At 45.2% G+C, this 12,257-nt stretch overlaps 1 long non-coding RNA gene across 1 annotated transcript; it reads right to left on the reverse strand.

Annotated features, from left to right (window-relative positions):
• Positions 1–1,163: 1,163 nt before the first annotated feature.
• Positions 1,164–3,465, reverse strand: LOC114696933. Its single transcript, XR_003735086.2, has 3 exons — positions 2,995–3,465; positions 2,599–2,776; positions 1,164–2,059 (listed from the first exon to the last, which is right to left on the reverse strand). It is a non-coding gene; the product is annotated as an uncharacterized LOC114696933 (long non-coding RNA).
• Between the last annotated feature and the right edge of the window lie 8,792 nt (positions 3,466–12,257).

Genomic DNA, 12,257 nt, shown 5'->3' on the forward strand with positions numbered 1-12,257 from the left:
ACATTCAAACAGGCACATGCAACTTCATGCACGCACACACAAACACACACACACACACATACACACACACACACTATATATATATATAGCCAAGATCCCTTGGACTTGAAGTTAGAGGACTGTGCATCACCCCCTGTGGGTACTTTGCAAGAACAGGATGTGCTCTTAACTGTCGATCCATCTCTTCAAACACTTTCCCAGCTATTTTCAGGTAACAAATCAGAATATATGATATTTGTAAAAAATTACATGACTTTAATATAAACTCCCCAGATCTAATTGTTTTGGACTTACATTATTTAAAAACTATTTACACCATAGAAAACTTTAAAACTCGCCTTAAAGTTAGCAATATAATACTTTAAATGCCTGTGTACCAATCATCTGCTTTTTTGCCATTACTAACAGTTCACTAAAAAGGTTTTTTTTTTTAATTTTAAATTCAGTCAATTAATTAACACACACACACACACACACACACACACACACACACACACACACCATTGTTGTGCTATAGATAGAGCATATAACGAAAAGAAGGGGACCACAGTCATGCAGAAACCAGGGCAGGACCCAGGTGAGGAATCGATAATGGCTATAGAAACACAGTAGTGTACGCTGAAGGCCTTACAGCATTTGGGAATCAAAATGGCCAGAACACAGTGACTGACTGGACAAGCATGAATCTCTCTAAATATTTACAATGACTACCTCAGCAGACACCAGGAGAGGGTAAAAAGATGAAGCCTGGCTTAGACAGGAACACAGACATGTTTGGAAGATAAGCTAAAATGTTTTTTAGGGAGGAATAAAAAGTTAAAAGCCACAAGTAAACATTAAAATAGAAACCAGTAAAATTGAAAAATACTAGAAAATCAATTTGACAAGTAGACATTGCAGTTAGAATGTTAGTGCTTAAAACGATTGCCAAGATGGATAAACAGTAAGATCAAAATATAAAGCTCAGATAATACAGTAAAAGCTACTGTTCAGAAGGCTGAGGCAAGCGATAGGTATTGGGATATATTAATAGGATTAAATAGTGGAATAAAATCACTTAAGATGCATGAACTTTGCAAAAGCTTTGCTCTAACCGAGGGTTAATGAAAAAGAATACAGGTTGTGACAGAGAAGCCAGCTCCAGGTCACCTGCTTGCCCCCTGGTCAGCATCACCTCCCATGCCCACTGTGAAGCACTCTGGGCCCAGCTGGTAATTGCCAGTCTCCAGATCTGCCAGGTTTTTCTTAAAGGACACTGCCAAGAGAAAGAGGGGATTACATCTCACAATACACAGAAAAGCCTTATAAAAATCCTCTTTAGGCATCCACCCGTCTCCTCAAAGCCTCCTATGCCCAGAAGCTGCCAAAATCTCCATTATTCTTGTCCAGCCTGCCCTGCTGTGTTGTCCATCACACACACACACACACACACACACACACACACACACACACACACCAGCCTCACTTCTAACAGGAGATGCCGTGGGTCACATGTGTCCCCTGGTAAAAGATAAGGCTTCTGATGCTCATCCTTGCAGAATGCTGGCCCCAGGCCTGAGTGAGTAAAGCCTCCCCCTTTATTATATACTCCCATATGCCAGGTTCCCCTCGAGACTGAGTTCTTAGAGGAACAAGTACCAAAGGCTTCTAAAGAGGCTGGGGACCTAGCACATAGCACCAAGTTCATTTAGCGAATATGAAATATTAAGAAATGAAAGAGAGGAAATCATAATCGGACCGTTCAGGATGAGATGACGGCTTGAAGGACTGAGATGGGCTTGATTCGCTGACAGGATCCTGGCAGAAGACATTAACTCCACTGCTGTTTCCCACTCGTGTGTCTGATTGGGGCCTCTTTGGCACACTTATCTTTAACGTACGACTTCAGCCTTTTCAACAGGCACGTAAGACAACAGCAGCATCACACCAGGGCCATAGCAACAATGCAAGGCAGTGAACAGCAGCACTCAGACTGACCTCAAAGAGATGTCTCCCAAGCAAGTGATTGAGGAGGGCTTCATGGAAGAATTGTCCAGATCAAACTGGCCTGTGGGCATGTCTGCAGGGGATTGTCTTGATTACTATTTGATGTGGGAGGGTCCAATCCACTGTGGAAAGCATCGCTCCTTGGATAGGTAGTCCTATCTATATAAGAAAACTAGCTAATCCTGAGCCTGAGCAAGCCACCAAACAGCGTCCCCATGGTTTCTGCTTCAAGTCCCTGCTTGAGTTCCTGCCCTGACTTCCCTCAATAACAGGCTGTGACATGGGAGTATAAACCAAATAAATCCTTCCCTCCCCTAAGTTGCTTTTGGTCGAAGTGCTTTATCAGAGCAGCAAGATAAACCTAGAACATTCCTCTAGAGCAGTGGTAACCTTCCTAAATGCTGTGACCCTTTAATACAGTTCCTCATGTTGTGGTGACCCCAGCTGTAAAATTATTTTCATTGTTACTTTATAACTGTAATTTTGCTACTGCTACAAATAGTAATATAAATATCTGATATGCAGGATATCTGATATGTGACCCCCAGAGGGGTTGTGACCTACAAGTTGAGAGCCACTGCTCTAGAGTAACAGAGTGGATAGAATATATACCTGTTATAAAGAGGGGTTGATTAGAATGGGTTACAGCAGCATCAATGGGTGTCTGTGTGCTGGAGAGGCTGAGAACCCTCAGTAGCCATTCATGAATCTGTACACTTCAGAAGTTCCAGTCTGATCTGGAGGCCTGGACCATTCCTGGAGAGATGCTGACCTTCATCCATCTGGAAGACTAAAGAGGATAGAGACTAATGGTAGTGAGGGATGGCAGCAACAATCACAGCAGCAACAGGGTAGATGCACTCACCATCGGGAAGTGAGGGTGGGCAGGCACACAACAATCTGCAACACACACACACACACACACACACACACACACACACAAGAAGGTGTCACCCATAGGTCTTCTCCCTCAGGTAATCATTCCCAGAAATATCCTCTCAGACCCACCCAGAAGTATGTCTCCTACTTGATCTGTGCCCCTGTCAGACTGGCATCACCACGACCAACCATCAGAGGCTGTGTGGCAACAGAGAGCCGGACTCCTAGGAAGCGAGTGTGCTTGCAGCCTTCCATCCCAAAGGCTTCCTGCTCAACATTCCTGACAGAAAGACAGCCAGTGTCCTTTAGGCAGCGCCTTGTCCAGTGAGGGGCCTCTCAGGTCCACAGCCACTGCTGGAGAACTGTGGGGGCCACTAGGCTTACAGTCAGGGCGCATCTTCCTTGAGGATGCAGAAGCCCACGTGACTCAGCTTCCCGCAGGCCTATCGGCTGCCGGCGGATTTACATTTTGCACAGCCGTAAGTGGAAGAAAACACCAGTCTGTTCTCCAACGCAGCATCGTAATTGCAGCTGCCTCTTCCTGGAGGCGTTTCCGGAACCTTCCGTAGACAGTGACGGTCTGCAGCAGTCTGCCCCTTGCTGCCGTTGTGCCTAACCTCTTCCGTGAGCTGCTTTTCCGTTCTTACAGCTGCTTGGATTATGTAAGCCTTTACGCGAACTCATTGTAGCCAGAATAATCGCTGGCTTTTCCTTTCTTTTTCAGTGCCAAGAAGAGCAGGCGCCCTCTTTGTCTAGCCTTCAGAGAAGCCTTGACGGGGGCGTCGCTTGGTCTGTTCAGGCTGCTATAATAGAGCACCTTGGATTGCACGGGTAGAGTGAACAGAAACCTCACCACCGAAAAGGCTAGGAAGTTCAAGGTCAGCGTGGCAGCGTTTCTGTGCTTGGGAAGGACGCACATCCCAGCCTGTTGATAGGTAGCCATGTAATGTCCAGACACAGGGAGAGGGAAGCAAGTGACTTCCCTGGAGTCTCTTGTGCATGTGTCCGTCTCTGTATGTTCCTATGTATACATTACACATGTGTGTTCAGGCGCATGTGCGCATGTGTGTGTATGTATATGGAGGTCAAAGGACAACCTCAGGTGCCATTCTTCAGGTAGTGTCTACCTTGTTTTTTGAGACAGAGTCCGTTACTAGCCTGTAACTCACCAAGTGGGATAAATGGCTGGCCAGCATCTCCAGGGATCCATCCACCTGCTCAGACATGGGATCACAAGCCCACCCCACCCCCATCCCTGGAGACTTTCATAAGGCTACAAACCTCAACCATGAGGGTTCCATCTTCATGTCAGAAACACCTTCCTAAAGCCTCAATCCCAAATCCCACCAGATTGAGGACTGGGTTCATCATATGGTTTGGGTGAGCACAGTGCGTTCATCATGTGCACAGCCTTGCAGAAAAAAAACAGAATTTTCCCCACCCACTACAACTGAGCTGCCAGTACTGAAGATCCTGGACAGAAAAGAGAGTATAGGCAGAGGCAGGCGGATCTCTGTGAGTTTGAGGCCAGCCTGGTCTACAGAGTGAGTTCCAGAACAGCCAGAGCCACACAGAGAAACCCTGTCTTGAAAAACCAAACAAAAAAAAAGAAGAAAGAAAGAAAGAAAGAAAGAAAGAAAGAAAGAAAGAAAGAAAGAAAGAAAGAAAGAGAGAGAGAAAGAAAGAGAGAGAAAGAGGGAGAGTGTAGATGTCCAGGTAAGAGGGTAAACACCCCATAACCCCACCACTTAAGAGGCTGAGGCAACAGAATCCTAAGTTCCAGGTCAAGCTAGGCTAAGAGTGAAACTGACCCAAAACACACACACACACAGAGAGAGAGAGAGAGAGAGAGAGAGAGAGAGAGAGAGAGAGAGAGAGAGAGAGAGAGAGAGGAAGAGGAAGAGGAAGAGGAAGAGAAAAAAAGGAGGAAGGGGTAGATGGAGGGAGGGAGCAGTTCTATTACTTGTGACCCCCATTATCAGCAGTGTTTTGTGGTGGTATTGTGTTCCCCAAAATATTGTGCACCTAATAAACTTATCTGGGGTCAGAGACAGAACAGTCACTAGCTATAGAGGCCAGAAAATGCCACCTTTAATCCTAGCATTCCAGAGGCAGAAATCCCTCTGTTCAAGGATACAGCCAAGCATGGTGACACACGCCTTTAATCCCAGGGGGTGGTGGTAGAAAGCAGAAAAGTATATAAGGTGTGAGGACCAGAAACTAGAAGCATTTGGCTGGTTAAGCTTTCAGGCTTTCGAGCAGCAGTTCAGCTGAGAATCATTCTGGATGAGGACTCAGAGGCTTCCAGTCTGAGGAAACAGGATCAGCTGAGGAATTGGCAAGACTTTTTAAGGTTCCTGCTACAGTGTTTATTTACTTTGACAATATAAAATCTTTAGCAGGTGGAAGAAGGGGGCGTTTGTGAAGCAATTGCCTTGGCGCGAACTGTCTGATGCTGTGGGTTGCACCTGAGCTGACCTTGAGCCTAGACAGAGAGCACCACTGGGCCGTTTGAACACACAGAGAGGGTCTGCTTTAGCTACTTTCCTCATTGAGGTGAGAAAATAACTGGGGAGGATAACTTCAGGAAGGAGTTTTGTTTGTTCTGGCTCACAGTCTAAGGGTGCCGTCCATCCTGGTGAGGAAGTCACAGTGGTGTGAGGTCCGTGTGACACCCACAGTCAGGAAACAGTGACAGAGGAAGCCTCGTGCTCAGCCCATGCGATGGTACCACCCACACTTAGGGTGGGTCTTCCCGTCTCATTTAATGCACTCTAGAAACTCCCTCACAGACATGCCCAGAGGTTTGTCTTCCAGGTCATTCTAGATCCCGTCAAGCTGACAATCCCTATGAGCCACCACAAGGCCACAAAATAAGTAGGGGACACCACTGACTGTTCACAAGACTGAGCAGCAGGTGTAGCAAGTGCATACAGCCAGAGTGGGCAGCAACATAAGAGTCAGGATCTACTTAAATCTCCATGTGACAAAACATCAGAGAACCAAGGAGAAGGAAGGAAATAGGCCAGAAACTGCAGAGCCTACACCAAGGATGCTATAGCAGGTCCCCAGGCAGAAATCCCAATGAGCTCACCAAAGCATCGTTGAGAGTCACTAAAAATATCCACCAGAATGTGGTGCAGGTGGCAATTTAACGAAGAGCTTTCCTGTCCCTCCTCCTCCTCCGCCCCACTCTCTAGCAGGGGGGTAGGGACAGAAAGGCCAGACAAAGGAAGCAGGGCAGGCCTCTGCTCTCCTCAGCTGCAGCGGAGGTCCAGCTGTGGGGGAGCCTTCACCTCATGCTCATTATATGCAGAGACTTCTTGTCTGCCGGCGTCGTCTAGTGTGTTTGTGTCTAGCGTGACCGTTGGGGGGTCCGCTGCCTGCGAGTAAGCAGAAAAACTGGGGAGCTGCCATTTTCAGCATTAGCAAAGGGAATTCATTCACCACCTGCCCCACCTGTCACGGTTTTCTGTTTCTATCTCAGAATACCACAGGATGAGTACTTTATAATAAATAGAAATTTGTTTAGCTCATCTTCTGAAGCATCAAGGCACACATACTGTTAGGGCCAGGGAGGTGAGGACCAGGGAAGCTGGGGCCAAGGGAGGTGGGGGCCTGGGACAGTATACACAGAACAAAGCTTATCGAACAGATCCCTTCTGGGCCACCCACTGTCACCATAACTAATCCCCTCCCGTGATAATGGAATTCATCCATTGAAGAAGTCAGAGCCTGAGCTGAGAAGATGGCTCAGAGAGAGAAGAGCTACCCACGCAAAGGCGAGGACAGGAGTTCCCATCTGCACAGTCAGGTGTGGCCACACATGCCTGGGACCCAGGAGGTGTGGTGGACAGAGGCAGGAGGTTGCTGGCTGCCGGCCTCGCTCCAGGTTCAGTGAGAGACCACATCTCAGGGAAACAAGACAGAGAGTGAGAGCACAGGGTACCCAACATCCTCCTCTGGATTCTGCAAGTGTGAGCGAGGGTCATGCATCCCTTCATAGACATGTGCATATACACCATACACATGCTCACACAGAGATGATGATGATGATGATGATGATGATGATGATGATAAGTAACTTCTATATACCAATAACAAGCTTGCAGAGACAAAAATCAGGAGAAAAAAATCTCATTTGTAATAGCATCAATAACGTATAAAATACATAGGAACAAACTTAATAAGGAAAGGAAAGACCTCTACAATGAAAACTACTTAAAACACTGGAGAAAGAAATTGAAGCAGACACTAAAAGATAAAAAGACCTTTACAGTTCATGGGATGACAGAACTAATATTGTGAAAATGGCATATTACAAAACCAATCTACAGAGTCCTCATCACATTCCTCGTGACATTCTTCACAGAACTAGAAAAGAACAGCCCTAAAATTCATACGGAAGCATGGGAACTCCTAGACTAATTGCCAAAACAATCCTGTCGCAATACCTGATTTCAAGCTATACTACAGAACCATAGTATCAAAAGTATCATTGTCCTGGCACAAAAACCACCAATGTGCAACAGTGGAGCTGAAGGCCAGAAATAAACGCACAGAGCTATGGCCACAGATCTATGGACAAGGTTATCAAAGCTTACATTAGAGAGGGGTAACAGACTCAGTACCGGCGGGAGGAAAACTGGGTTTGTGCAAGAATGAAATTAGATGCGTCTCTCTCATTCCATACTAAAGTCTATTCAAAATGACCAAAGATCTTTATATAAGGCCTGTATGTCTGACCATGCTAGAGGAAAGCCTAGGCCAAACACTCCAGTATAGAGGGAACAGCAAGGCTCTCTGAAAAGGACTCCAGGAGCACACACTCTTGCACCACACCATTGGAAGGAACTCAGGATGGTACTGGCACAGAAGCAGACAGGTAGACAGGTGGGATAGGATGGAAGACCCAGAAATAATCCCAAGCGCTAACAGATGGGCTTGCATGCAATTGAAAAGCTTCTGAGCAGCCAGAGAAATGGTCACCGGAGGGGACAGAGCCTGAAATGGGAGCAAAGCTCTGGCAGAAGGTAAGGGATTAATGTCTGAAACCTATGAAGAACTCCAAAAATGAAATTATCCAATCAATAAATGGACTAATGAAATAACTACAGAGCTCTCGAAGGAAGAAATATGAGTGACCAATAAATATCTGAAAAGTATTCAACCAATCTCATCCAGGAAAGATGGTGGCTATCATCCAGAAAAGGAAAGACAGCAGAAGAGCCCTTATTCACTTCTGAGGGCAATGTCCATTGGTACGGTCACTATGGAAACTAGTACAGGTCACTCAAAAACCTAGAAGTAGAGCTTCCATGTGACCTACCTCTGCCATTCCTGGCCATGTACTAATAATAAATGTAAGATCTTCACCAGTGACACATCTGATAGAGGACCAATGCCTCATCAAAGAAGCTTCCTGCAGTGGATGGGAATTAACACAGAGACCCACAACTGGACAAGGTGCAGAGAGGGAGAGACCTTGAAGCACTCAGTCCTAAATGGGATGTCTGTATCAAACTTTCCCCTCAGGGCTCAGGGAGCTATGAGGAAGAGGGGCTGGAGGACTTTAAGAGACAAAGGGGATGTCTGCCTCAAAGGAAACCGTGTCTGCCAGACACAACAGGAGTGATACACATATATGAACTCACAGAGACTGTGGCAGCATGCACAGGGCCTGCATACGTTCAAGGAAGATGGGAAACCAGCACTATAAGAAGGAAATAAATGGACACGGAGTCCTATCCCTAAGCAAAAAGCTATTCGCAATTGACACCTGCTGGCAAAGGGAAAATCCTTTTTCTCCAATGAAATGTCTCTCTCTGGGTGTATCAGCCACATTGCACGACAGGCCCCATTCCAAGGAGTAGTTGTCAGACACAAACTCCATGGTGTGTGTGTATGTGTGCGCGCACACATGTTTCTTGTTTTATTTTGGCTTTTTGGTGTCTTGGGGTTGTTCGGTTTTGATTTTTGGTTTGGTGTTTTTGTGGGGGGGGGTTGCTTGTCTTAGAGAGAGAGAGAGCAAACAAAGTTGAGTGGGTAGGAGGTAAGATCTAGGAGTTGATGGAGGAGGGAAACATGATCAAAATATACTGCACAAAACTTTAAATAAAAAAGAGAAACAAAATCAACAGAAGTGTCTAAGTCACCACACCACATAGATACTTGCGCATCCACATTTACTGCCCCCACTAATTACAGTTGCCAAGATACAGAACCGGACTGAATGTTCATCAAGAGATGTATGGGTAAAGAAGGTGGTGCACATATATGCAATGGGATTTTATTGAGCTGTAATGAAGAACGAAATGATGACATTTTCAGGAAAACAGGTGAAACTGAAAGACAACAGGTAGAGTGAAGTGATCCACACTCAAAATGGCAAATATTGCATGATCTCTGTTGCATGATCTCTGTCATATATGACACAAGAGTAGAAAGGCGACCTGGCTAGAGGAAGTGATGGGATACATGTGACATTAGAAAGGGACTTCGCTAGAGGAAGTGATGGGATCCACATGACATAAAGAGAAGGACTATTTTGAGAGAGGAAGATCAGAAGGAAGGAAAGAGACAATGGGGGTAGGCAGTGGGAGATAAACAAGAATGAAGCAAAATTATTTAAACATATATATGTGTGTATATATATATGTATATATATATATATACATATATATATATAAATGGTACGGTGAAGTCTGTCACCTTATAAGCTAACTTAAATTAATCTAATCACACACAAAAAGAAGCAAGTAGGACTTGGGGGTCGCTACATAATTGTTGGAAAAAACTGGGCAGGGACATCCAGAGTTCTTGGTCTCTAAATAACTGGAGAGAGGAGGGGATTTTTGTTTGATTTGTTAACTTTTGCTTCTTGAGAAGATCACCCTGCAGGCTTAAGAAGTTGAAGTAAGGCCCTTGCATACTTAATCCTGTATCGGCATTTGCTTCCAGAAGTTTCTAGACTAATGAAGGGGTGTTTTTTTGAAGAAAGGGTTCACTTGTAAACCCAGGCCCTAGTCGCTAATAGATTTTCAGTTAGTGGATTAACACTGATTCAGGAGTGAGTCGATGAACACAGAGGTTTCAATAATGGTTTTTAGATCAGAAAAGAAAAGGGCATGGAAATCACAAGCCAACTGTTTCCTATGCTATACATCTGAACCCTCTCTCTTCTTTTAATATTTAGTTTTAATTTTAATTGTGTATGTGTGTCCGTGTATGTGTTGTGCACATGAGTGTAGATGCCCACAGAGGCCGGAAGAGAGCATTGGATTCCCTGGAGTTACAAGTGGTCACATGGTATCCACAGTCAGGAAGCAGAGAGATATGAGTTCTAGGCCTCAGCTCACTCTCTCCTGTTTACTCAGTTCAGGACCCCAGCCCAGGGAATGGTGCCACCCACGCTTCCGGAGAGTCTTCCCATCTCAATCAACCTAACCAAGATAATTCCTCACAGACGTGCCCAGAGGTGTGTCTTAAAGGTGGCTTATCAAGTTGACGGTTGACATAAGCCATCACAGAATCTTTACCTTCCTTCCAGAAGCCAGTCTAACGCTGCACAGAAAGGCCTTTTGGTTCAGTGGGTTCCCGCTTGGCACGTCGACGCTGAGAACCTATCATGACGGCGAAAAGTGATTTGTTCAGTAAAATCACAGAAGCTTCGATGACGAGAAACCAATGAGCCACATGGCAGCAGGGCCCATAAAACAGCAGGAACTGCTCACCCTGGAACCTTACCAGCAAAATAAGAGGTGATTAAAGGCGGGAAATGAACAGCTTTAGTGCCTTCGCATGGAATGGCTGCAGGCTTTCCATGAGTCGTTGTTCATAGAAATAGCTCACTTATCACCAGCAAGCTGTGCTAAACATACAAACAAGACCTGGGCTTGTTTGGCACATCATTTTTTTTTTTCAAGTTTTCTTTTACTTTTAAATTAATGCATATGTGTGCTTGTGAATGTAGGTACCTGCAGAGGCCAGAAGAGTGCACTGGGTCTCCTGGAACTAGAGTTTACAAGAAGTTAAGTCACCCAGTGTAGGCTCTAGAAGCCAAAGTCAGTTCCTCTGCAAGAGCAGTATGTGTTCTTAACTACTGAGCCATCTCTCCAGCCCCTAGAATAGTGGTTCTCAACCTTTCTAATGCTGTGACCCATTAATACAGTTCCTCTTGTTGCAGTGACCCCAACCATAAAATTTCCATTGCTATTTCATAACTGTGATTTTGCTACTGTTGTGAATTGTAATGTAAATATCTATGTTTTTTGGTGGTCTCAGGTGACCCCTATGAAAGGGTTGTTTGACCCCCAAAAGGAGTTGCCTCCCACATGTCGAGAACCACTGCCCTCGAATATCATTTTAACGATGGCTAGGCCATAGGTCTAATCATCATGTCGCCTGTGTAATTTCATAGGGAGAAAAGCTCAATGTTCCCTTTGGGCCACTCTGTTGACCAAAGCCACTCTTCTTTCTGTGGCAAGAGGGGTCATGGGTAAACAAGCAACATAGGCTATACCTATATCCAAACCACTTTTTAACTTATGCTATATAATGGCTGAATTGTATCCCTCTGGAAATTCATATGCTAATATCCTAGCACCTCAGAATGTAATCACATCTGTAGAGTTCTTGAAAGGAATAGTTGCATGAAAAATGGGATCATTAGGGTGGATTCTAATCCAACAAGAGAACACTCAGAGATAGGTATAGACAAAGGGATGGTTGGCATGTAAAGGCACAGGAAAATGACCAGTCACCAGCCAAGCAGAAGTCAACCCTGTTATCATGGTTAATACTGACTGCCAACTTGAGAGGATCTGGAATCATCCAGGAGACAAGCCTCTGGTCATGTCTGTGCGAGAGTTTCTAGACTAGGCTAATTGATGTGGAAGGATCTGCCTTACATATGGAGATACCATTCCATAGATGGGGGCTGTGGGCAGAATATAAAGGAAAAAGCACACTGAACTCCAGCGTGTCTCTCTCTCTCTCTGTTTCCTGGCTGTGATGCAGGGTGACCAGCCACCTCACACTCCTACTGCTCCTGTGTCACAGTTTCCTGTACAAGACGAACTACATCGGAGACCTGCGAGCCAAAAATAATCCTTGCCTTTCTTCCGACGCTTTTGACAGGCATTTTGTCCTGGTAACTAGAAAGGTAACTAATGTATCTGTGAGCACCGCGATGTTGCCCCTCTAAGCTCCAGGACAATGAGGCAATAGAATGCTGTTGTCTAAGGCTCCCAGTCTGGAGACGTATTTCCTTTCATCGACTTTGCAACCACTCCAGAACTTAAAGTCTAGGACTGCTGGGAGTTTTGCAGCTCTACATTACAATTATATTCCTGCATATAAAGTAATGCCTGGTGGAGAATTAACACTCAATA

Source organism: Peromyscus leucopus, chromosome 15, assembly GCF_004664715.2.
Source record: "Peromyscus leucopus breed LL Stock chromosome 15, UCI_PerLeu_2.1, whole genome shotgun sequence".
Taxonomy (NCBI): Eukaryota; Metazoa; Chordata; class Mammalia; order Rodentia; family Cricetidae; genus Peromyscus; species Peromyscus leucopus.